Consider the following 27,941-nt stretch of genomic DNA (forward strand, 5'->3'; position numbering starts at 1 on the left):
TTGTTGCAAAACTCAAAAATTTTAATCTATAACTTATTTGGTAAGCAGTGTAACAAAAACATGAGCAAGTGTTTGCTAAAAGCACATAATTACATAAAAAAGGTGAAAAAGACAGACGGGCACAAATGGGAAATGATATTATTAAGCCGCATCAGCAGTTGCTCATAGGATGACTGTTGCTTTAATATCCAAAATCAACTAGTTGATAATATATATGACAGGACTGCAGACTTGCTTGACAATTTAGCATTCCTTGACAGGATATGTAGTTTCCGCCAACTAATCATTACTTTCTCAAGTGTAGGATTATATGTGCATGCGCGCGCGTAAACACACATGGGGAGAGAGAGCTGCTCTTTTCAGCACCAGCTTTCGTGAGTTCACCTTTCTCAAGTGCCCTCTATCAGGACGCAGCCGAGAATCCGAAGCTAACAACTTCTTTGGAGCAGTGTCAAAGCTGTTTATTTTATGTCCACAGTAAGTATACTGAAATTTGTCATTTTCACGAGTTCCTACAAGATACCAAACCTGCATAATCATTTCCAGCATGGGCAGAGCCATTCAGTGTCCAGTGCGGGCACTGGTCTTTTGGTCCAAGCCCATAGTCAATCCAATTTTATCCTTTTTTTTTTCTTTTCTTTTTTTTAAATATTGGATTTTTCATTTATTTATAGTTCAGACTATACACTAATTTACCCCAACTCCAAGTGCACGGTGACATTTTCTTACTCTTTTCCCTCGGCAAGAAATTAAATTTTTTTTAATCTACCCTCGTTTCGAAATATTTTCAAAGTTCATTTCTTTTCTAAAACCCACATTTTCTTGGCCCTCAAATTTGCAGCAAAAAATTTCTTGATCATTTGATTTTTCTGTTTAATATTAAAAATTTTGATTATGTGAATGTTGAATATTGATAATATTTGTGATGAATTTTTGAAATCTTGATTTTTGTCAATTAGTTAAACAATTAGTGATGATTTATGGTGTTCTACCAATTTGTAAAAATTAGTAGTTATTTTCTTATCAACTAGTATTTAATTGTCACTTGTGATTTATTTTAGTGTGAAGTGCTGATAGAAAGATTCTTTAAAAGAAAATATTTTGTAGAAAATATTGATGTAGAGATATTGAATAAAATGAATTTTGATATTACACAATTTGCTACTAATCCTAGAATTAGGAAGAAGATGATCATCTTATTAGTATTGATGTTATATCATTTTTAACATTGTCGTAATATCATTGAATATATAACCGAAAAGTTCGACCTTGATTAAATTTTGCCCGCACTGACCTGGCTCCGCCCCTGATTTCCAGTCACTCATCATTCATTCCAATACCACTAAAGCCAGAATCAACAACCATTAAACTATAATGTTATACAAAAACCTTTATTGTTTTAGTAGCTTTTGCAAGAAAAGCATTTTTTTATTTTTTATTTTTTTTTGGGGGGGTGGGGGGTGGAGTAAAAAACTATCTACTGTGGAAATTGCCTTGAGTGAAATCCATCAAATGCACAAAAGCAGCACAGAAATATGATATTGATAGAAGATTAAGATAATTAGAAAAGAGAACAAAGACTAGTGCTGTTAGAAGACCCTACACAACGAGTGTAATGACAAACATGATCTGCCAGAATATTGTTTTCTAGTTCTTTTAACATTTTAATCCACCAACTTTTCCCCAGCATGTCCAATAAACAAAGCTGGACAGAAACTATTGAGAAAAAGCATAAAAGTAAGTTATCATTTAGCATTCTCCCATAACCCAACTCAATGAAGTAAAATTTTTAAATTACTGCAAAGATACGAGTCGTGATTGCATGATGGATAGTTAATCAATAAGCATAAAGGAAATAGTTTGGTATTGCACAAAATAAGTGAAACACGTGCCGTGATTCTGTAGTGAGACGGAATAGTTAATGAACAAACATACATTAAATAGTTTAATATGCACTATAAAAAACAAATCAGCAGGTTTACGAAATCAGCCTCTTTCAGTTCTGTGCCAGTGTGAGGTTCCCCTTCCAAATCACATGGTTGATAGGTCATTGACCCATTCCATTTTCTAGTCATCAATATTTTAGGTTCCTCTTGAGCATTATAGACATATCCATTGATAGATCCAAAACAGAACAAGAGTTTTATTATGAGAATTTAACCACCAAACAGTGATTACAAGAGGAACGAACCTGCGATCAGGGAAGCAGATTCTTTGTTAAAAAAAGGAAAAAAATAACAAGATTAATGGACATTCGAGAGGCCCACACTCTCCCAAAGAATCTCCCAATTTCTGGATGCTAGTAACGTGATTATTCCCCTTATTTATACTGCAATTGGTGCTGTAATTATGCAATTGGTAACTGCAACTGGTGCTGTAATTATGCAATTGTTCTTGCAATTGTGCCAATTCCCCTTGATCCTTGCTTGCGCCTTTGGTATGTTGCGTGGATTGAGGGTCTATCATTACCTCCACCCCATAAGTTTCACCTTGTTCTCAAGGTGAAAGGAAGGAAACTGTTGCTTAATCATGTCGTAAGACTCCCAAGTAGCTTCAAGTGGGGTAGCCCCTTCCATTGTATTAAAACATCCAAGCCTCGAATATTGCTACCTACGCCAAGTCGCACCCCAAGTAATGTCTCTGGTTCAGCCAACATCTCCAACTCCTCACTTAATTGGCTGGGTACTTCTTTCACAGCCTGCACTACTCCTTTTGCCTTACATAGCTTGGATACATGAAATACGGGATGAATGTTACACGTCGGAGGAAGAATTAGCTTATAAGAAACCTTGCCAATCCTCTGACCCACCGCAAATGGACCATAAAATCGTGGTGCTAACTTTTCGTTAGGTCGCACAGTTAAGGATTTGCGACGATATGGTCTAATATTCAAATACACAAGATCTCCAACATTAAATTGAACATTCCTTCTCTTGCGGTCAGCTATGCTCTTCATCTTCGTCTGGGCTTGTAGTAGATGTGTTTTCAATTCCTCTACAACCCAATCCCTTTCAAGGAGTTGTTGTTCTATTGCTGAAACTAGGGTGGATCATTTTTCAAACCTTAGCAGAGCAGGAGGTTCGCGCCCATATAAAACCTGGAAGGGAGTAGTCTTGTTTGCCGTGTGGAAGGAAGTGTTATGCCATAACTCGGCCCAAGGTAACCAACTGAACCAAGATTTGGGTCGTGATAAAGCAAAGAAAGAATAATCAAATTGAGTTGATGGATTTCCCTAGGTCAGTTTATGGGCCAATAAAGGATTTTGATCTTCGAAACCCATTGAAAGGGGCAGTGCAAGAGAAATCATAGAGAAATGATCGAATCTTCGAACGCCCCGAAAAGCAACAGAGATATGTTTCTAGGGTACGATTTAGTACTTCTGACTGTCCATCAGACTGAGGATGGTAAGCTGTACTACGATTGAGTTTCATACCTTGCAGACGAAATAATTCTTCCCAAAAATGGCTTACAAAAATATTTTCTCCATCCGACACTATAGAGCAGGGTACTCCATGTAGACGCACTACCTCTTTAATAAAAATTCCAGCCACACTTGACGCCATAAAAGGGTGTTTAAGCCCTATGAAATGGCCATATTTGCTTAATCTGTCCACTACTACCAAGATTGTGTCCATGTTGCCTGATTTCGAAAGCCCTTCGATGAAATCCAAGGCTATGTGTTCCCAAACCTGATTAGGAATCGATAGCGGCTGCAATAACCCCCTGGTGATAGTGCGATATACTTGTTTTGTTGACAAACTACACATTGGTTCACATAACGTTGAATATCAGCTTTCATCCCTTCCCAATAGACATTTTCGGAGATGCGTTTGTAAGTTTTTCGATAGCCGGAGTGTCCTCCAATCTTGCTGTCGTGCCCCTCTTGTAACATTAACGGAATCAGTGATGACCCTTTGGGTAGAAATAGACTCCTTTTAAATAGCAGCTGGCCATTTACCACTGCAAAATCTGGTCTGCTAGGAGGACTCTGCCTGAGTTCTTGAAGAATGTCTAGTTGTACTACTGCAGGAGCTGATATTACCATTAACTCGGTGGAAGAGCTGATGCGGGAAAGGGCATCAACAACCTTGTTTTCACTTCCCCGGTTGATATTGAACCTCAAATTGATAACCCATTAACTTAAGTAACCATTTCTGGTACGCTAAGTTCACTTCTCGTTGCTCCAATAAGAATTTTAAACTTTTCTAGTCCGTTCGCACATAGAATTTGTGACCAAGCAAGTAGTGTTTCCATTTTTGCACCACAAACACAATCGCCATCAATTCTCTTTCATAAGTTGACTTTGACTTCCCTTTTGGATTAAGCGCACAGCTATAGTATGCAATAGGATGATGGTCTTACATTAACATAGCTCCCACGTCAAAACCCGAAGCGTCTGTCTCCACTAAAGGGGCGGGTGAAGTCCGGAATGGCGAGGACTGGTACAGATGTCATGACTGTTTTCAGTGTTCTGAACGCTTGCTTTGCTTCTTCATCCCAATTTTTTGCGTAACCTTTCTGTTAATGGCCATGCTAATTTACCATAATCCTTCACAAAACGGCGGTAATACCCTGTGGGGCCCAAAAATCCCCTCAACTCTCGCAATGAGCAGGGATTAGGCCAGTCTACCATTGCTTGAATCTTTGACTTGTCTGCGGCCACACCCCTGTGTGAAATGCAATGCCCCAAGTATTCTAATTCTAGTTGATCGAAGCTACATTTCTTGCGATTGGCATACAACCGATGTTGTCTTAGCAGCTGCAAGACTCCTCAGATGCTCCGCATGATCCTCTAAACTTCGACTGAATATCAAAATATCATCAAAAAAAATGAGAACAAATCGCCTCAACTGTTCTTTAAATACTTCATTCATGAGTGACTGGAATGTGGCTGGTGTGTTCGTCGATCCGAACGGCATTACCAAGAACTCATAATACCCTTCGTGGGTCCTGAATGCCGTTTTTGGGATATATTCCGATTTGACCCGAATTTGATGATAACCAGCCTTTAGATCGAGTTTAGAGAAGATTGTCGCCCCATGTAGCTCATCCAACAATTCGTCGATCATCGGAATAGAAAACTTATCCGGTACCGTTACCTTGTTTATGGCTCTATAATCTACACAGAAGCGTCATCCTCCATCTCTTTTCTTCACTAATAAAACTGGACTTGAGAAAGGACTGGTACTTGGCCTAATAATCCCGACTATTAGCATTTCTTTAACCAATTTCTCGATCTCATTTTTCTGAACATGAGGGTAACGGTATGGCCTCACACATATAAGGGTTATTCCTGGTTGCAAGTGGATGGCACGATCCTTATCTTGTTGCAACGGCAGCCCTTCAGGCTCTTTAAAAACCTCCCCAAATTCACTTAACACCTCTATAATTTCTATTGGTGGCTCAATCTGTGCCTGTCCAAGCTCGACCTCCATGCTGCCTAATTCAAGAAACACACCCTCACCTCCTTCCTTGAAAGCTTTCATCATGGCCTTCAAGGTGACTAACGTTTTACTCAAGCTTGGATCCCCTTGCAAAGTCATGGTAGTACCCCCAACCTGGAACTTCATCGTTAGAGTTTTCCGATCAACTTTGGTTGGTCCCAAGGATGATAGCCACTTCATCCCTAGAATCACATCAGAGCTCCCCAAATCCAAGGGAAGAAAATCTTCCACTATCTCAATGTTTTGGAGGGATAATTGCACTCGTTTGCACACCCCCGCTCCTTGCACTACCATACCCGTGCCCATGATTACCCCATATCCAGTTGTATTAGTTCTTGGCAATCCCAGCTTCTGTACTATCTCAGCACAAATAAAATTGTGACTAGCCTCGCAATCAATTAGCACAACTACCTCTTCACCCGAAATCGCACCTTTCACTTTCACGGTTTGAGGCAGGGTGAGCCCTACCACCGAGTTCATTGATTACTCAACCACTTCACTGGTAACTGCTCGTCCACATTCATCCTGTTCCTCGCGCCTCTCTTCACTTCCCAATCCTTCTATCTCCTCATCATGAATCAGCAGCACTTGCAGTTCTTTGGATTTGCACTTGTGCCCAATAGAGTATTTCTCGTCACAGCGGAAGCAAAGTCCCTTCTCTCGCTTATTCTTAAATTCGGCCTCACTAAGCTTTTTGAAACCGAAAGAGGCTACGCCGACAGGAGCAATGTTTCGATTTTCAATTGACATTGCAGGACGTGGATTGGTGGTTGGTGCGTTTAAGGTCGTACGTCGGTAAGGGGAATTTTGCCAATTTCGATTGGTATTTGCTTTATTTCGCACTGGGCCAGAGCCACAAAAATGGGCCTGCATGGCATGATTCCTTTCTTCAATGCGTTGGGCCAGCTCCATGATTTGCTCCAACCCCCTGGGCTTCAACACACGGATCTCGGCCTTAATTTCTGGAGACAGCCCATTGATGAAATGGCCCTCCAATATGGCCTCTGAGATCTCCCCAATTGGCGCTGCTAAGGTCTCAAAGGCAACCCGAATCTCCATGACTCAAAGATTAATGGACATTCGAGAGGCCCACACTCTCCCAATTTCTAGATTCTGGTAACGTGATTATTCCCCTTATTTATACTGCAATTGGTGCTGTAATTATGCAATTAGTAACTACAATTGGTGCTGTAATTATGCAATTGTTCCGACAATTGTGCCAATTCCCCTTGATCCTTGTTTGCGCCTTTGGTATGTTGCATGAATCGAGGTTCTATCATCCATATACCTCATATCTATTAGCTCTGCACCCTATAAAGGGTATGTTAACATCAAAAGCAGCTGGTAGGAGCATTGCCTATGTTTGTGACGAAAATAAATATCTTCTTAGTATTGCAATTTGCAAAACTAGATGAACTAGTGGCAACAATCAAAAGCATCAACAATCAAATTGAAATTTTTCATTCTCTTAGTACTCTGATAGAAGAAACTACCCACCCAGTATCTCTAAAGCTAAGTTCTACAATACCTTTCCAAAACCAGTACAGGAGAAAGCTGAGACGTTCAGTTAGACTTTTAACTAACAAATCAATGGCTTTTAACTCTTCATGAAAAGCAAGTGACGACTTTTTCCAGATAATCATAAAGATTTCAATAAACAAATAAGAGTGCAGCTAAGGTTGAGAAAATGAAAGATTAAATGAGAACCAACATACCCAAACCAACCAAAAGGTTGAAAATAGAGAACTTTATCTCCAGTTGTTAAATTTGTCATGACTATTTCTCCTGGTGAATCCACCCAGGTTCGTCCAAAAATCAAATTGTTAACCTTAGTAGGAGGTGGAATCAAATCCAGGACAACCCCATCTCTTTTAAGAGTCACACGAGTCCTGTGTCAGGAATGCACAACTAGATTGTAATTGTCATTATAAAATTGAAGAGAAAATAAGCAAGAACACAATATTGACCAAAGTTGAATCAATTAAGGCAGTACATTCACATTGGAATTACTGAAAGCAAATAATAAGCTCAGAAAATATGGCACGAGGATCTAAAAACTAATTTAACATATAAAGAAAGACCAGTAAAAATTTTACTTCGAGAGGTCAAACAATTACAGAATAAACATATTCTACTTGTCAAAGTTTTGTGAAGAAATCAAACTTTAGAAGAAACAACATGGGAACGAGAAGAAGATATGAAGATTAAATATCCAGAATTATTTGGTAAGTTTTAAATTTCGAAGACGAAATTTCTTTAAGTGGGGGATAATGTAATATCCCGAAATTTTCTAGTAAATATTTTAGAAAGCATTTAAAAATTCTAGGGACTTAATTGAATGATAGAATAAATATTATTAGGAATTGCAATTAAAACAGTATTATGTGGATTGAAAGTGCAATTTCATAATTACACATTTGTTCAAGGATTTAAAAGTGCAATTTCATAAACAAAGGAATAATTGCATAAGGTCTAAAAGTGCAATTTTATAAACCAATCAAATAATTGCACATTACCCTAGGGGTTAAAAGTGTAATTTGATAAATTGCACAATTAACCCCTAACATCAACTATAAATAGAGGATGATCGTCAAATGAGAAATGTCACTCATCCCTTTCATTTCTTAATGTCTTTCTTTTAAAGATAATTACTTTTGTTAATTTTTTTAGTTAACTATTTATTTAGATAATTATTTAATTAATTATTTATTTTAAGTACTTAATTGGTTTATAAATAGGAATTAAAATTTTTGTTTTAGGGTTCTTTACTAATTGAGGAAAAATAATATTAGGGTTAAGTTTAATTAACAAAATCAAGGAAAATGAATTATGATTTTTCTATTTCGAAATCTTAAATCTAGAAATTTTAAAATTTATAAACTATTTCAAGATATATTGAGTTTAATTAGTTTGCAATATTAAAGATTGTGTAAAATAGATTTGGGGAAAATATGGTAAAAGCATGAAATAGAAAATAATATGGTAGTGCAATGGCAAGCTTAAATTGTCTATGTACTAAATTTATTTTCGAAATTAAGGAATTTCTTTAATGACGATAACGAGAATTTCATTTATATTATTGTTATTATTAATACTATTTGTTGGTAGTAAACTAGTATCATTATTTGTATTCTTATTGGGGACATCTTATTAAGTAACATATATTATCTTATAGGCTTAGTTTAGATGATTGAAAAAATAATATGATAAGATATGATTAATATAGAGATTATTGTATTAATGTAGATATTGATCAAGGAAGTCACGAAAAAGGTAAATATTGATGTTTTTCAACTAGAGTACAAGATACATTAATATGTGTAATTATGTGGTTGTCTCATTTTACTATGTGACATGTTAGCATGTTAGGTGTGCATTGAGTTTATTTGGAAAATATAGGGATAATTACGTTTTCAAGATCATGCATGCTTTTATTGTCATGCTGATTGAGTTGCAGTTGAAAATTTTGAATGTGAATCCCATAATAGATGTACTGTACTATTATTTCCGAATAACTATACCACTTTGAAGCTCGTGACAGTCATTAAAGGTAGCCAAGGATAGGGTATTTGGAGTTTGGCACCTGTATACGGACAATGTCAAGAGGTCCCTTGGGACTGCGGATAGGCACCTGGAAGGCTGTATATAGTAGACCAGGCCTTGAATTTGTATATATAATATTCTAATGTGGCATCCTTAGTCTCAATGGGCAACGATGGATGCGTTGATATTGGTTTGTGTGTAAGAAAAGACCATGTTATTTGGAGCTCATACGGTACCCTATAATAAGGATTTGGGCCCACTTATGCTTGACATCCATCATTGCATCATCATATTTACCTAACTTTATAGTTCATGCTTTTTATTTGAGTAGTGCTATGAGTACAGAAAACTCATTACAGGAATAGTATAGGATTTGAAAAATTAATGACGTGGCATACAAAAAGCAAAAAAAGAAAAAAACATAAGGCTGAGAAAGCAAAACGCAGAAAAGGACAGCTTCTCATTCCACCATTTCCGCCAAAATTGGCGTCGAGTCCCGCCACTGATCGCTCACCCATATCCGGCCAAAATCCGAGCAATTGATCGACGCATCTCCGAGTTGTATGCAAACAGAAAGTCGATGCTATTCTCACCAAGAATTCCAAAATTTGCAGTCACCGATAATGGCAGACAAAGGTATTCTCCCATCTTCTTTCTTGGGTTGTCAATTGGTTAGCTTCTCTGTGCTCATTCATGGCTACCCCAACCCTCTTTCTCGTTACCCACATAATACTCCCGTTTTATTACTCTTCATTTTTTTGGATTTTTCTTCAGCACAAAGTACAAGTTTTGCTTACATAAATTCTTCCCATTTGTGCTTTGTCCTTGTACTGGTTGCTATTTTGTTTATTGGGTGGGTAAGCAATTGAGCCGGCACCAATGGAAGAAGGTTAGCTTAAACTTGTGTTCAGTTTTTCTTGCTTTATGTTGAGTTTTATTTAAGGATTTAGTGCGGCGTCAGCTTTTCTGTTTGCAGGCAGCTTGTTAGCATCGATGGAGATGACTGCGGTTGTGAAGGGAGTGCTCACCTCGTATGCGGTAGTGCTGATCGACGGTGATGGTGAGCACAGCGACGGGAAGATTGGTTTGGGAAAGAAATTTCGTGGGTGATTTGGGAGAAATAGAAGAGACTTTGGATGTGGGGGAAATACAGGTGAAGTATTATTTTTGTTTTTTTTTTTATGCAATGTCATCATTATTTGAAATCCTACACCTCTAACGAGTTTCCTATACTCGTAGCATTTTTGTTTGTATTTTGTATTGTTGATGGCACCAAGAGAAACTAAAACTATTAGAACAACCAGACATGTCGAAATTACTAAGGACCTCACGGCAATACATGTTATATATAGGCGTACTCTCTATACACGTTTTTATACGGTTGTTGACGAGGAAGAAGGGATTGAAACTTTTGAAAACGGTAAGGATTTCGTGATGGTAATGATTGATGTTTATGATCTGGTTACTTGTCATCATGTAAATACTATGATGTACGTGGAATAGACAGCAAGGTGACATTATGTAAAATAGGAAAATGGTGCCCAGTAAAAGAGGGTAGTGAATAGACCAAGAGAACTTTTTGAAAAAAATCTGTAGGCATTTCTTTTGACCAAAATTTTTGGATAGTCATATGACTAGTTATGAGATATATTTTGTGATACAATTTCTCTTTTGGTATAATATAAATTTGGCGATTCTTTTAATTCTTTATATTATTAATTTGATTTTCTTGATATGTTTTGATTTTACTGTTGAAGTGGTGACGGAAACGAAGGCGGGGCTTCTTTCCCCGTTTTACCTTCGGCGTGAGAATTAGTTTTAGACTTGGAAAAAATATGATTGGAATTCAGATGGCTAAAAAGAGAGAAAAATCCCCTTACCTGTATCACATCCGAGGGTATTTATAGATATTGGGAGCTGGATAACCGTTGGGCGGTTGTGGTGCCACGTGTCTCACGTTGGCATTCCCACTACCCCCACATTCTGAGTGGGGGATCTTTTGACTTCCCACTTGGAGGTTGCGCCCATATTAACCGCCATGGAACCTAGTCAATTCACTAGAGGTTTTATGGCTAAGTGTTTGGATAATCCTATAGGCAATTCCATGCCAGTTAAAGACTTTGCGTAGAGGTAGAGCAACTTTAGGGGGGGGTCGACGGCCTCGCGTAGTGGTAGAGCGCCCCCTGGAGGTAGTGGTAGAGCGCCCCTGGAGGGTCGGTGGCCGTGCATGGTGGTAGAGCACCACTTGGGGATAGTGGTAGAGCACCCCTTAAGGGTCGATGGCCTTGCATCGAAGTGCAGTGATCCATCTTGCTTGTCGCCGAGGGTGGCTTCCTCTACCAACCTATATCATTAGCAATGAAGTGGTGATGGAACAACACCCTTCCATCCGCCTGGTGGTGTTCGGCGTTCCGACTACTCCGTCAAGGGTGTGTGACCTGAAAAACGAAGGCGAGGCTTCCTCCTCCGTTTTACCTCCGACGTGAGAACTAGTTTATAGACTTGGGAAAAAATGTGATTGGAATTCAGATGGCTAAAATGAGAGAAAATCCCCTTACCTGTATCACATCCGAGGGTATTTATAGATATTGGGAGCTAAATAACCGCTGGGCCGTCGTGGTGCCACGTGTCCCACGTTGGCATTTCCACTACCCCCACGTTCTGAGTGCGGGGTCTTTAACTTCCCGCTTGGAGGTTGCACCCGTATTAACCGCCATGGAACCTAGTCAATTCACTTGAGGTTTTATGGCTAAATGTTTGGATAATCGTATAGGCAATTCCATGCCAGTTGAAGACCACGTAGAGGTAGAGCGACCTTGGGGGGGTCGACGGCCTCGCGTAGTGGTAGAGCGCCCCCTAAGGGTAGTGGTAGAGCGCCCCTGGGGAGTCGATGGCCGTGCATGGTGGTAGAGCACCACTTGCGGATAGTAGTGCCCCTTAAGGGTCGATGGTTTTGCATCAAAGTGCAACGATCCATCTTGCTTGTCACCGAGGGTGGCTTCCTCTACCAACCTATATTATTAGCCCCTACCCCTTGTCGATGTTTTCGGCAAGGGATAGCAATTTTCCTTATCTGGGTTGGTTTGAAAATTTTTCTTTTTCAGCTTTTTTTATTGATAAATGAGTAATTCGTATTAGCAAGTCGAGCAATGCAATCGAAATCAAGTAGCAATTTTACTGTACACATGGCACCCCATCAATGGTCCTAATGTTGGAGAGAATTTTTCCTCCAAAAAGTTTGAATTCTTGTGTCTATAAAAGGGGGGTGATTTCTACTTCAAAGAATCACTCTCATTTTCTCTCAACATCCTAGGCTTTCTCCCTTCTAAGGTAATTTTTTCTCCTTTTTAATCCAAAGTCTAGCTTTGAGTTTTTGCTCTCTTCATCCTTTTTTTTTGTTGCCAGGTATAAAACTATTCTTTCTTCTCCTTCCAATGAGAATAGTGACAGGGGGTGTAGTGACTCGACCGAACCTTCGTCGGAGGGTACCGGAGGGGGTCCGATCGGCCCACAGGGTAGCCGGTCGATGACCAGCGAGCTAGCCCTTCCCCGACTTTCCCTGATCTTCGTGGCCCATCCGGACCCTCGACCCTACTCGCTAGTGACTCGCCCCCTTCGTCCGGTAGATCTCCTTATGACATTGATAGTGAAACTCATTCAATCAATTCTCAGGCGTTAATCCCAAATTCCCCTAAGAGGCACATTAGTTCTACGAAGTTTCCAAACCAAAATTTAGAAATTGGGCAAGATCCAACTGGTGACGTTGTCCCCCTAGATATCCTAAAAGGTCAGTCTCTACAATTCCCCACTTAAGTTGGAAAAATGTCTAGGTAAGTATGACCGGGTTGATGATTGCGTCTATAGAGCCCCCGGTCCTAAAGAGGTCACTACAGCAGCCTCCCATATTGACCAGCCCCTGCCCTAGGGACGTACTATGTCTCTACCTCGCAGTGTCGCCACGACAGTCAATGCAGTTCTCGTAAAGGAATTCTCAAAGGCACAGAAATCAGTCTACTATGTCAGTTAGGTCCTCAAAGGCGCAGAGACAAGGTATAGTCTGGCCAAACAACTGGTGGTCAGAAAATTGAGGCCTTACTTTCAGTCCCATATGGTACAAGTGATGACCGACCAACCCATCAAGCAGATCCTACATCGACCAGAGACGTCCGGAAGACTGCTAAAATAGGCAATTGAAATGAGTGAATTTGACATTGAATTCAAGCCAAGGACCGCCATCAAAGCGCAGGCTCTGGCAGACTTCATTGCTGAGCTCACCACCCCAGCAGAACTCCCAGAAGGGCAAAAGACAGATTGGAAGGTTTTTGTGGACGATTCTTCAAATACGGAAGGATCAGGGGAAGGAATCATACTGATTGGGCCAGACTCCGAGGAATTGGAATACTCATTGCGTTTCGAGTTCCCCGCCACTAACAACGATGCTGAGTATGAAGCAGTAATCACAGGCCTAGGTCTGACAGCTAGGCTGGGGGTGTCTTCAGTGGAGGTTTGCAGTGACTCACAGCTGATAGTTGGACAGGTGTCGGGGGAATATGAGGATAAGGATGGGAAGATGGCAGCCTACCTGATGAAAGTAAGGAATCTGCAAAGGGGGTTCGCGAGCTTCAGGATGACAGGTCCCACGAAAGGAAAATGAGCGGGCAAACGCGCTAGCGAAACTCACATTGGCAAACCCAAGAAATCTGCCGCGAACAGCGAACGTGCAAGTCTTACAACAACCCAGCATCCAACGCTGGGTCGAGGTGAAAAATATTGAGTACGAGGAAAGCTGGATGGATCTGTTAATCAAATATCTCACAAAAAATAAAACACCGGAAGATCCCTCTGAAGCAAGGAGGGTGAGAGCTCGGGCAACCTCATTCACCATCATTGATGGGCAACTTTACAAGCGAGGTTTCACCATGCCATATCTGAAGTGCATACGACCCTCAGAAGCTAAAGAGATACTGTTTGAGGTACATGCTGGGACTTTTGGTAACCACCAAGGGGCAACATCCCTTGCTTTCAAAATTCTACGGTAAGGTTACTATTGACCAACCATGAAAAGAAATGCCAAAGAACTAGTAAGAAAGTGTGACACATGTCAACGACACGAAAATTTTATCCACATCCCAGTCGAGCAACAGACAGCCATTTTTGGGGTGTGCCCATTTTTTCAGTGGAGGATGGACATTTTAGGGCCTCTACCTTTAGCCAAGGAGCAAAGGAAGTTTTTGTTGGTCGCCATCGACTACTTCACCAAATGGGTAGAAGCAGGACCACTTGCGACCATCACGACTGCAAAAGTACAGGGTTTTGTATGGAAAATTATTATATGTCGATTCGGGATACCCAGGGTAATGGTGACAGATAACGGCAGACAATTTGACAATCATAGCTTCAAAACTTTTTGTGCAAATTATCACATCGACCATAGACTGACTTCGGTCGCTCACCCACAATCGAACGGGCAAGCTGAAGTGACCAACCGAGTCATTCTTTGGGATCTAAAGACCAGATTGGAAAACGAGAAGGGGCTTTAAGCAGACGAGCTACCCAATGTGCTATGGGCGTACCACACGACTCCATGAGAGCCGACCGGGGAGACACCATTCAGACTAACCTTAGGGATGGAAGCCGTAGTCCCAGTTGAAATTTTGAGTGAGACAGGCAGGATGAAAGTCAGATAGCCCGATGACACCACGACCAGAGGAGAACTCGACCTACTAGAAGAAGTAAGGAAGAATATGGCAATAAAGATGATGACCTATAAACGGAGAGTTACTGAATACTTCAATCGGAGAGTGAGACCAAGAATCTTTCAACAAGGGGACCTCGTGTTAAGAGACGCGGCAGCAGCAGGACACCCCCCAGCAAAACTCGGACCAAATTGGGAAGGCCCATATGAAGTTATCCGCAGCTTAGGAAAGGGGGCTTACAGCTTGAAAGGCATGAAGGGACGACCACTGGGTAGACCGTGAAACACAGAGCATCTCAAAAAATACTACCAGTAGATTTTAGAATAGACGCATGAGCTACGTTTTTGTAAATACAGTAGATAGATTGCCTTGTTAATTCTCTCTATCTAATGCCTCACGAAGGCACCCTTAGTTGCATTTGTTTATTCAATGAAAAACCTTGGTAGTAGCAAGTGATGAGAGCGCTAAGGAAGGGCCAGCCTAGCTGGGACGTCCCGATGCGCCTTCTGAGCTCACGAATCCAAGTATTTTTATGTACCGATATGCAGTCTCAGACCCCCTCATCCCATGAAGACATACGGTCGACATAGCCTACGCGGCTAGGCGAAGAGCCTTAACAAGCCAAAGATCGGCTGAAGCCCTTAACCGTTAGACCCCTATCCCGACCGTCGACATAGCCTACGCGGCTAGGCACGGGGTAACACAAGACTAAAATTGGCTAGGGCCATCGACCATTGAACTCTAGCCTGATAAAAAGCCACTCCCCCGCACCATCAAACAGTGAAAGGAAAAAGAAGAGGGACGACACGAGAAACGGCAAGTTGAAAGAACAATGCACTCAACACTAATAATAGCGAACGAAAAATATATTTACACATATAAGAAACTCTTGTCCACACCCTGGACATGTAGGAGACAATGAGACTAAACAAAAGTAAACACGAAAAAAGGAAAATCTAGCAAAGGGAACAACTAAGAAATGCTTCAGCTTGAAGGGAAGACATCCACACTACCACCTCGTGATGAACGTCCACGGGACCTGGATGACTGTGTTCCACTCTCCTTCCCCTTGCGCTGCGCAAAAAATCTATCTAGACCAGAGGGGTCTATAGAAGGATGCTCGACCATAATCCACTCCATGGAGAGTTTGATAGACGCTGTCATCGCCTTCTCCCCATATGAATTCAAAGCCTTAACATAATCAGACGACGTCTTAAACTGCTCCACAGATACCTCGAGATCTCTAGCATACTCAGCTGAGGACTTATACCTCTCAATCACCTCCTCCGGAGCGCAAGCCAAAACAGAACGCAAGTTGTGATCCTCCGTCTCTTTATTTGACTAGGAGTAAGGTGAAATTCATTAAAAGTAGACACAAAAAAGGGATGAATGGGGAACTGGAAACCCCCGTCCATAACATCCTTGTACACGACTACCTCACAGGAGTCGGACCCAGGGAGTCCTTTAGGACCGGGGGCTCATAGACGTAGTCATCAACCCGATCATACTTACCTAGACATTTTTCCAACTTAAGTGGGGAATTGTAGAGACTATAACTTTTTGGGATATCTAAGGGGACAACCTCACCAGCCAGGTCTCGCCCAATTTCTAAATTTTGGTTTGGAAACTTGGCAGAACTAATGTGCCTCTTAGGGGAATTTGGGACAAACGCATGAGAACCGATTGAATGAGTTTCACTATCAATGTCATAAAGAGATCTACTGGACGAAGGGGACGAGTCACTAGCGAGTCAGTCGAGGGGCCGGATGGTCCACGAAGATCAGAGAAGCCGGGGGACAGCCAGCCCAAAGGCTGGTCAACGGACCAGCCCCTTGGCTTGTCAACTAGTGGGGCCGGTTGGTAGACCAGTCCCGCTGGTCACCGGTCAGCCACCCCGTGGGCCGATTGGACCCCCTCCGGTACCTTCCGACGAAGGTCCGGTCAAGTCACTACACCCCCATCACTATTCTCATTGGAAGGAGAAGAAAGAATAGTCTTATACATGGCAACAAAAAAAAGGATGAAGAGAGCAAAAACTCAAAGCAAAACTTTGGATTAAAAAGGAGAAAAAATTACCTTAGAAGGAAGAAAGCCTAGGATGTTGAGAGAAAATGAGAGTGATTCTTTAAAGTAGAAATCACCCCCCCCCCCTTTTATAGACACAAGAATTCAAACTTTTTGGGAGGGAAAAATTCCCTCCAACATTAGGACCATTGATGGAGTGCCATGTGTACAGTAAAATTGCTACTTGATTTCGATTGCATTGCTCGACTTGCTAATACGAACTACTCATTTATCAATAAAAAAAAAATTCAAACTAACCCAAATAAAGAAGATTGCTACCCCTTGCCGAAAACATCGACAAGGGATAGGGGCTAATGATATAGGTTGGTAGAGGAAGCCACCCTCGGCGACAAGCAAGATGGATCGCTGCACTTCGATGCAAGACCATCGACCCTTAAGGGGTGCTCTACCACTATCCCCAAGTGGTGCTCTACCACCATCCACGACCATCGACCCCCCAGGGGCGCTCTACCACTATCCCCAGGGTGCACTCTACCATTACGCGAAGCTGTCGACCCCCCCAAGGTCGCTCTACCTCTACGCGAAGTCTTCAACTGGCATGGAATTGCCTATACGATTATCCAAACACTTAGCCATAAAACCTCTAGTGAATTGACAAGGTTCCATGACGGTTAATACGGGCGCAACCACCAAAAGGGAAGTTAAAGACCCCCCACTCAGAACGTAGGGGTAGTGGGAATGCCAACGTGGGACACGTGGCACTACGACCGCCCAGCGGTTATCCAGCTCCCAATAAATGAAGTGGTGACGGAACAACACTCTTCTATCCGCCTGGTGGCGTTCGGCGTTCCGGCTACTTCGTCAAGTGTGTGTGACCTGAAAAACGAAGGCGGGGCTTCCTCCCCCGTTTTACCTCACATTCCCCCGACACCTGTCCAACTATCAACTGCGAGTCACTGCAAACTTCTACCGAAGACACCCCCAACCTAGTTGCCAGACCTAGGCCTGTGATTACTGCTTCATACTCAGCATCGTTGCTAGTGGCGGGGAACTCGAAACGCAGTGAGTATTCCAATTCCTCGAAGTCTGGCCTAATCATTATGATTCCTGCCCCTGATCCTTCCGTATTTGAAGAACCATCCACAAAAACCTTCCAATCTGTCTTTTGTCCTTCTGGGGGTTCTGCTGGGGTGGTGAGCTCAGCAATGAAATCTGCCAGAGCCTGCACTTTGATGGCGGTCATTGGCTTGAATTCAATTTCAAATTCACTCATTTCAATTGCCCATTTCAGCAGTCTTCCGGACTCTCTGGTTGATGTAGGATCTGCTTGATGGGTCGGTCGGTCATCACTTGTACCGTATGGGACTGAAAGTAAAGCCTCAATTTTCTGACCACAATGATCAATATGAGCACCAGTTGTTCGGCCAGACGGTACCTTGTCTCTGCGCCTTTGAGGACCTGACTGACATAATAGACTGGTTTCTGTGTCTTTGGGAATTCCTTTACGAGAACTGCACTGACTACCCGTGGCGACACTGCGAGATAGAGACATAGTACGTCCCCAGGGCATGGGCTGGTTAATATGGGATGTTGCTGTAGTGACCTCTTCAAGGATTCCAGCGACTCCTCGCACTCTTGAGTCCACTCAAAATTTGTAGAGCCCCCAATGGCTTTAAAGAAATGGTAGCACTTATCCGCTAACCAGCTCATAAAACGGTTAAGGGCTGTCACACGCCCTGTCAGTCGCTGGACCTCCTTTCTAATAGTGGGGCTTCTCATTTCAAGTATTGCCTGTATCTTGTCGGGATTCGCCTCAATACCTCGCTGGGTGATCATAAAACCTAAGAACTTTCCACCGGCTGTACCAAAAACACATTTCTCGAGGTTAAATTTCAGATTATTCTGTTGGGCTATGTTGAACACTCTCTACAGACAGGCCACGTGGTCGACGGCTTTAATATTTTTTACCATCATGTCATCGACGTAGCCTTCTATGACATTTCCAATCAACTCCTGGAAAACCCTATTCACCATCCTCTGGTAAGTTGCCCTTGCATTCTTCAGGCCGAAAGGTATGGCAGTGTAATAGTAGGTTCCAGAATCTGTGATGAACGACGTCTTCTCTTGGTCGCACTCAGTCATAGAGATTTGATGATACCTCGAGAAAGCGCCTAGGAAGCTGAGCCTCTCGTGACCCGACGTGGCGTCGACAAGGTGGTCTATCCGTGGGAGCGGGTATGAGTCCTTACGGCATGCCTTATTTAATCCGGTGTAATCTACGCACATGCGTCACTTCCCATTTGACTTTTTTACTAGCACAACGTTGGCTAACCATTCGGGGAACCGTACCTCTCGGATGAAACTTGCTTGCAGTAGTTTCTCCACTTTCGCCCTTGCTATTTCTAGCCTTTCGGGGGTGAGGTTCCTTTTCTTCTGCTTTACTGGTTTGGCTCCGGGTAGAACTCCGAGGCGATGCTGAGCGAGTGTTGGGCTATCACTTGGGCTCCATGCAAAGACATCTAGGTTGTCTGTCAGGCACCTCACCAACTTCCCTTTTTTGTCAGAGTCCAACTCGGCCCCGATCCTGACCTCCCGGCCCTCCATTATGGAAAGCTTTTCGATCATGTTAAGTGGTTCAATCCGCCCTCTCGGAGGTTCGACTTCTAACATCATGACTGATGGGGCTCTTCTGATTGATATACTGTCGACATAACATTTCCTGGATGCTTGCTGACCCCCCCTGCACACACCCGACTCCCCTGCTGGTTGGGAATTTTAGAACCTGGTGATAGGTCGAGGGGATGGCTCCAGCTGCGTTGAGTAACGGCCGACCGCAAATTGCATTATAGGCCATGGGGATCTTAACGACCAAAAAGCTTGCCACAATTACCACAGTGATCGGATATGTGCCTAGCGTGACCAGGAGCTCCACAGTACCTTCTGGAATCACCGTGGCTCCTCCAAAGCCTTGCAAGGGGGTGTTCAAAATTTTTAACTTGTCAGGTGGGACCTTTAGGCCTAAAAAACTGTCCCAGGTGAGTACATTTGCAGCACTTCCCCCATCAACCAATACTCTTTTGACGTCAAAATTAGCTATGTCGCTTACTATTACTGGGGCATCATCATGGGGGTGCGCCACACCTACCAAGTCTTCCTCGCCAAAAGTGATGCTCTGGCTGAACCTTGCCTTCTTTTGGATGGAGCAGATCCCGAGAGAGCGTGCGTAGCTTTTCCTTGCTGAATTTGAATCTCCACCTCCTGCTAACCCTCATGTAATCATATTTATCACTCCGACCCTAGATGGGGGACGGTCCTCCATCTTTTGCTTCCCACGGTTGTCCTTCACATATTTGCCCAGGAGACCTCGCCTTAGGAGGCGCTCGATCTCCTCCTTCAGTTGCAGGCACTCTTCAATATCATGCCTGTGATCTTTGTGAAAATGACAATATCTGCCCTGGTTTCTTTTGCCCGCTGGCGTTACCATGGGTCTCGGCCATTCTAGCTCTTTCATGTCTCGTATTTCCATCAATAGTTTGTCACGTGGGGTGTTCGAAGGGGTGAACGCCCTGGACTCCTCTCGTTTGTGCCTGGCTGGTCGATCTTGGGCGGCCCCTTTAACCATCTACTCACTCCTTGGCCTATTTTTGTTGGCAGGTCTTAGCTCGTTCCCCGTCTTTCGCTTGTGACTTTCTACTTCCCATCCCTCTCTGAAGTTCTTTGTAACCTTCTCCGCCTCCTCGGCATCAACATACTTGTCTCCCTTTTTCAATAGGTCGTACATTGATTTTGGGGGGTTCTTGGAACGTGACATTTTAAAAGCCCGGTTCCGAGTTCCATTCATCAACGCAGTCACCACTACCAACATCTGAAGGTCCTCTATTCCAAGGATCGCACGACTAAATCCGGCCAAATATTCCTGCAGAGACTCATCTTCCTCCTGGACCACCTACATCAGTCTAATGACTGTCTTCCTCTTTTTCTTGCTACTCAGAAAGTAGGCTACAAAGCTCCTGGAAAGTTTATCAAATGTTCGGATAGACCGGGAGGCAAGTGTTGCCACCTAGTCTCTGGCTTCCCTCTTGAGAGTCGGGGGAAAAGACCGGCACATTACCGCATCGGGTGCTGCATAGAGTCTCATCAGATCAACGAAGGTCCGCAGATGGTCAAGCTGATCTACGACCCCGTCGTAAGCCTCTATCATAGGCTGCTTGAAGCCTTTAGGTAAACGGACCGCCATAATTTCGGGCGCGAATGGGTCCTCTTCTAGGACCATCTGCCTACGCTAGTCTTTTCTTTTAGATATCGCATCATCAATTTTCTTCGTCATGATCTTCTCCATTCTCCACTCCAGATCCGCCAAGGGTGGGACGGACTGCAAGACCGTCATACCTGGAGCCCTCGAGCCTGCGGTCACCGGTTGGATGGCAGGCGGTGTTTCTATGTGCGCCTCCTGGGGTGGAGGCAGGGCCTCTGTCGAATGCGGTGGAAGAACGGCTCTCTGCGTTTGATTCTGTAAGAGGGTCATCGTGGCCACTAACTGGGTCTCTAGGGCGCTAAACTGGCTTTGCGTCACATACTGCGGTGGCGGATCCGGGCCTCTGGCGACCGATTATGATTCTGCATCCGTCGTTGCTGCTCTTAGGCGTGTCACTTCTTATTCGTCTTCTCGACACGACCTTTGTGTTCAGTGGAAGAGTTTCCCAAAGACGACGCCAATGAAGTGGTAATGGAACAACACCCTTCTATCCGCCTGGTGGCGTTCGGCGTTCCGGGTACTCCGTCAAGAGTGTGTGACATGAAAAAAAGGCGGGGCTTCCTCCCCCATTTTACCTCCGGCTTGAGAATTAGTTTATAGACTTGAAAAAAATGTGATTGAAATTCAGATGGCTAAAAAGGGAGAAAAATCCCCTTACCTGTATCACATTCGGGGGTATTTATAGATATTGGGAGCTGAATAACCGCTGGGCGATCGTGGTGCCACGTGTCCCACGTTGGCATTCCCACTACCCCCACGTTCTGAGTGGGGGGTCTTTAACTTCCCGCTTGGAGGTTGCACTCGTATTAACCGCCATGAACCTAGTCAATTCACTAGAGGTTTTATAGTTAAGTGTTTGGATAATCGTATAGGCAATTCAATGCCAGTTGAAGACTTCGTGTAGAGGTATAGCGACCTTCAAGAGCCTCAAAGCGGTATAATTATTTGGATGCAATAGTACGGTACATCTATAATGGGATTCACATTCTAAATTTTCAACTACAACTCAATCAGCATGACAACAAAAGTATGCATGATCTTAAAAACGTAATTATCCCCATGTTTTTCAGATAAACTCAATGCACATGTAACATGCTACCATATGATATAGTAAAAAGAGATCACCACATATAAACACATAATTACGCATATCAAGGTATAATTACACATATCAATGTATCTTGTATTGTTGTTAAAAAAACATCAATTTTCACCTTTCCCGTGACTTCCTTGATCAGTACCTGCATTAATACAATAATCTCTACATTAATCATATCTTATAATATTATTTCCCAATTATCTAAACTATATCTATAAGATAATATATGTTACTTAATAAGATATCCCTAATAAGAATACTAATATGATACTAGTTTACTACCAACAAATAGTAATAATAATAATAATAATATAAATGAAATTCTCGTTATCATTATTAAATAAATTCTACAATTTCGAAAGTAAAATTAGTACATGTACAATTTAAGCTAGCCATTGTACTACCATATTATTTTACATTTCATGCTTGAGACATATTTTTCCTACTACAAGACTTTTTGATCTCTTACTACAAGACCTTTTCAAACAGAATTTAATTGATACGTAGACTTTTTCTCTCTTACTATAAGACTTTTTCTTTTTCTTATATATACACACACACCGACCCATTAGCCAATTATCTTACTCAATTTATATTCTTCTTTATTAAATTTCCAACATACCTCACTATTGACGTTATGCATTATAACATTTTTCTTCACATCTTATTATATAACTAGGTCAAAAATAATTTAAGCTTAAATGTCAAATGCTGAATGTTTTCTTTCCCCTTTGAATTTACCATGTCCACATATATAAATATTATAGTGGCCCAATTTTCATAACCCTCATCATGAATTAACAACTATTATATCAAGTCATTTTCTATCTCTTCTCTACTTCTTCTTTACTTCAAATCTTTTCTTTTTTTTTCTTTTCTTTTTTTCCATTTCATCTTTTACCATGTTTTTCCCAAATCTATTTTACACAATCTTTAATAATACAAGTCAAGTAAACTAAAACTCAATATATCTTGAAATAGTTTATAAATTTTAAAATTTCTAGAGTTAAGATTTCGAAATAGAAAAGTTATAATTCATCTTCCTTGATTTCGTTAAATAAGCTTAACCCTAATATTATCTTTCCTCAATTACTAAAGAACCCTAAAACAAAAATTTTAATTCCTATTCATAAACCAATTAAGTACTTAAAACAAATAATTATATAAATAAATAGAAAAATTAACAAAAGCAATTAACTTTAAAAATAATAATAATAATAAAATAAAATAAAAGACATACCAAAGAAATGAAAGGAATGGGCGGCATGTCTCATTTGACAATCATCCCATATTTATAGTTGATGCTAGGGGCTAATTGTGCAATTTATCAAATTGCACTTTTAACCGCTAAGGTAATGTGCAAATATTTGATTGGTTTATAAAATTGCACTGTTAGACCTTGGGCAAATACGAAATTATTCCTTTGTTTATGAAATTACACTTTTAAATCCTTGGAAAAATATTCAATTATGAAATTGCACTTTAACCCTGGAGCAAATATGCAATTATGAAATTGCACTTTCAATCCCCATAATACTATTTTAAATACAATTTCTAATAATATTTATTCTATCATTCAATTTAGCCCTAGAATTTTTAAATACTTTCTAAAATATTAAAAAAATTTACTAGAAAATTTCGGGATGTTACAGTAATAGTCAAGATCAACCACGCCAAAATATACCTTCCAATGGGATAGATGTCAAGAGAGTTCCCTGAGAATTTAGTTTTCAACTTAGAAGTCACATCATAAACGAAATGCTCATTTTCAGCATGTCCAGCACTTGGAGGAGGATGATGGCTCACCTGCAAAATGCAACAAATCCTATAAAATCTTTGGACGTGGAACTTGCTATTTTAGTTCAAATAAAAGAAGTCTTGCAATGTATTGGGAGTCGAAACAAGGGATAAAAATAGTAGGGTAAACCAGAGCAGGAAACAAAACTCCAATAGGCAATTGATTCACCTGTTCCGCAACAAATGTAATCCCATCACGGTTAATCATTTCATAAGTCTCACCAAGAATTGGATTGAAAGGCTTCCGGGTACGTTGGTATGCGTAGCGAACAGATATTGCCCATGATGAAATATCAAATAATCAAAAACTCCCTTAGTGCACCATATAACTTCCCTCAAAATTTTATAGAGCCAAAAAAAATAGCATGTATAGTTAATTCAAGAAGTACACACATGCATACCCCAACAGCAAGTATGGATCCTCGCATTCATCTGCCTGATCTAAAAGGTAAGAATATTCCATTAACTGCAGAGGAATTGCAAAATTAGCATTATCAGATGCATGGTGTGAACAGCCTAATATTAAACAAGCAGCAACAGTATGCAAAGAAGATATCACAAACCTCTGCCACTTTTTGAGCCATTGTCATGGGCTCAAATATGAGAACAGGAAGTGTCACCATGGGCGCAATGTTAGAACCAATATAAATTTGCATCATCATCTGGTAGCCGTCTTGTTCCTTTGAGAAACAAATAGATCTCTCAGTTTAAATATTTATCAGCCACAATCAACTTAATTTAAAACATAGAAGGGTGATCAACCATGTACAGAACAAGAGAACTCAAATAATATAAAGCTAATATCACATTAATGAGTATTAAACTTTAAAGTCCAGTAAGAAGGGAAGGTGTGGCAAGGTAGGAGTATAGTGAGGACAAGAAAGAATGTTTTAATATTACAGTTCTCTTTTCCTTTACGGTCTCTCCTCACCTAACAGTGCTTTCTGTGCCATACAATACTATCCAATATCTATGTATTTTTCAGCTTTGTCCAAATATTTTACAGGGATGCTTCATCATTTTATAGGCTGAATACTTTCATGGATATTATTCTCCAGCAAATGTGTCATTCCCAATTTTGTCCAACAAAAACAACAACCTGCATTTTCTAGTACCCTTGAATCCACAGTTACTGGCTACGGACCAGGAGGACACTCTCCAATACATGCCACTATCACTACACAGACTAAAACTTCAATCAAATTTTTCAACGATGCAATTTTCATCGACACTCAGAAAACTTAACCACTACAAATGTGAATTTCATTAAAATAATATATTAGATCTTTTCCAAATTATATGAGAAACCTAAGGTTCTGAACTGCCTTACCTTTTCAATATTTTCTGTAACTGAAATTCTATCACAAACATTTCCCTTTTATATCCAGTAAAAGTATGGCATTGTTTTGAAGAAAATACATTTTCAAAAGAGAGAGAAAAAAAATTACATGATAACGGGACAACATACCTCCTGCTTCCATCTTCCTCTCTGGGCCTCCTCTTCAGCATCTTCTTTACCTCCTTCTGGATTTATAACTTCCACACCTTCATAAACAAGAAATCGAAAGGTAGGGAAGCAATGAATATATATTTGCTAAAAAAAATTAATGCATGACATCAGTATGTATAAAATAGGACAAAAACCTCAATGGTTTATCTATTTTGAATTGAACCCAATGGATAGCGGCTTCTTACAAGTCATTTACTAGATATATTAGAAATCTAACCAAAACCAAGCATTTAATAGGCAAAAAATGATGTTCCATCTACACATTTTAAGAGTTAAGCTTACAATGAGCACACATTCTTTATTTCGTCACTATAAAGACAAAGTGAGTAAAGCCCGTGTACAAATTGAGAAGCCAAACACGAGCACGCTTTCTTTATCTTGTCACTAGTCCAAGCAGAGCTTGGATATCTTTACTGAATAAAGCAGATCCCGACAAAGCATAAACTTATCTTAGCCTGATTCATCAGAAGGCCAACCTAAGAAAGTAAAAAATCTAACTGAGACCTGGCACTGTGGAGGCTGTCCTACTGTGTTATTTACAATGCCGTTTCCAAAAAGTTATATACCTTAAAGCAAAAAAGTCACATTCTAGACTCTTGTTAGATTCGCATACGATCATTATATGATCAAATTATCTTTTTTCGAAGGCAAAATTTACAAAAACCATTTTGGACATACTACAAGTTGCAGCACCCATCAATCACGAAACAATATGGAAGCAATGCAAATAAATCTCAATCTAACATATAACACTCCATCCGAATCAAAACTTCTAGTGTTACCATAATCCCTTTAATTTATTTCGGATAATACACAAACGCATTTTACTTGTACATTTCGAAATTAATTTGATAACTAATATCCTATATAACATAAATTTTGTGCACAAATAGTTACAATTTATACCCGCTGACAGATCTATGCTTGGCGTTGCTGAACATGGATGCCATGGTTGAGAAGAAACCTCCCTTGCATTGGTTCTTCTCCGGACTCCCCATTTCTTCTGTGCTACAATTTAATTGATTTATTTCAACTAAAAAAAGAAATCCGAAATTTCAACTCAAAATTGAAGAATCAGGAGCATTAAACTATTGTAGTTAACCCTAGAATTTGATCTATGAATCGATGGATTGAGCTATTCTTGTAGAGAGACGTTAACTGATTGGAGAAGTGATGATTAACAAATTATAGTAATAAGGTATTAATAAACATAATTAGAGATGTATAATTACTGAACACTACGGGCGAGGAATGAAGATGGAATCTGTATGGGTCCTTTTGAATTTGTTTATTTTTGAGTTTCCAATATTTCAGTAGTTTCTTTTTCCTAAAAGAATTCGTTTAAAAGGGACAATTTGAAGAGTCAAGTCAAATAAAAATAAATAATAAGGCCACCCGTGATACATATACATGGAATTACCATCTCATATTCATTTTCATTTTAGCAAAATTGACATTTTAATCCTCAAATCTTTTAAAATTTGTCATAGACCATCCTCAACTTCGTTTCCACTCTATGGGCCCGTTTGGAATAGCTTCTGTTTATGCTTTTGACAAGTAGAAGAAGAGAAGCAGAAGTCCGAACTTTTGAGTTAGCGTTTGGTAACTAATTTTAAAAGAGCTTTTTCTTCCGGAAGAGCTTTTACTTGTGTTTGGCATTTAAAATGTCATTTTTATCCTTAATGATGAGAATGTATTAGTTTAATTATCATATTAAAATTTTATTAGTAAAGCATAGACATAAATTATATAGTCAAATTAAATAAAAACAACAATTTAAATTGAAATTAGCGACTCAACAATTGATTTTAAACAAATATTTTATGTAATCCATAATTGTTATCAATTTTTTAATTACATATTTATCATTTTTTATCAAAATTTACTAAAATTTTAATTTTAATTACACTAAAAAGGTTGTTTGACAGTTTTTATACAAATTCACCAAAATGAATAGAGCTTGTTTCAGATCTAAAGAAAAATGAGTAGACCGTGAAAGGAAGCTAGAAATGCATTTGTCAACTACTAGTGAATTTGTATGAAGAGATTATTATTTTGACAATTCAACAATGCACCAATTGATCAAGAAAGCAACATTAAAAATAAAACAAAATAATTAATTACATGAGCATAAGGTAAATAATCTTCATCTAAGAAAAGCTCTCTTGCAATTCTATCACGAAAACAATGTTCATCTAAGCATAAGCTCTCTTGCAATTCTATCACGAATAAATCTCATTTCACCCTCGTCAACAGTTGAATTTATATTTAAGTCTTCATCATCAGGTAAATAATCTTCTTTCTCATTGTATTTTTGAAATTCCAAATCAGCTATAGTCTCTCTTCTTATAAAGTTATGCAGAGCCATTGAAACCGTAACAATAGCTACTTGCTTATCAAAATCATAAATTTGGCATATGTTGTAATATTCTCCATCGCGATTTCCATACCCCAAAGCAACGTTCAATAACACTTCGTAGTGAGGAATGTGCATGATTAAAAACTTCTCGAGAGCCTCTAGGTTGACTACCACGCCTAAAATCAGGAAGATGGTATCTTTCTCCCTTATATG

At 40.4% G+C, this 27,941-nt stretch overlaps 1 long non-coding RNA gene and 1 pseudogene across 1 annotated transcript; one reads left to right on the top strand and one right to left on the bottom strand.

The window, feature by feature from the left end:
- LOC111406692 lies at positions 1 to 26,384 on the bottom strand (annotated as a pseudogene).
- On the top strand, positions 8,712 to 10,287 carry LOC111405898. The gene is made up of 2 exons (XR_002704895.1): positions 8,712 to 9,623; positions 9,949 to 10,287. It is a non-coding gene; the product is annotated as an uncharacterized LOC111405898 (long non-coding RNA).
- Positions 26,385 to 27,941: the final 1,557 nt, after the last annotated feature.

Source organism: Olea europaea, chromosome 12, assembly GCF_002742605.1.
Source record: "Olea europaea var. sylvestris chromosome 12, O_europaea_v1, whole genome shotgun sequence".
In the NCBI taxonomy this organism is placed as follows: Eukaryota; Viridiplantae; Streptophyta; class Magnoliopsida; order Lamiales; family Oleaceae; genus Olea; species Olea europaea.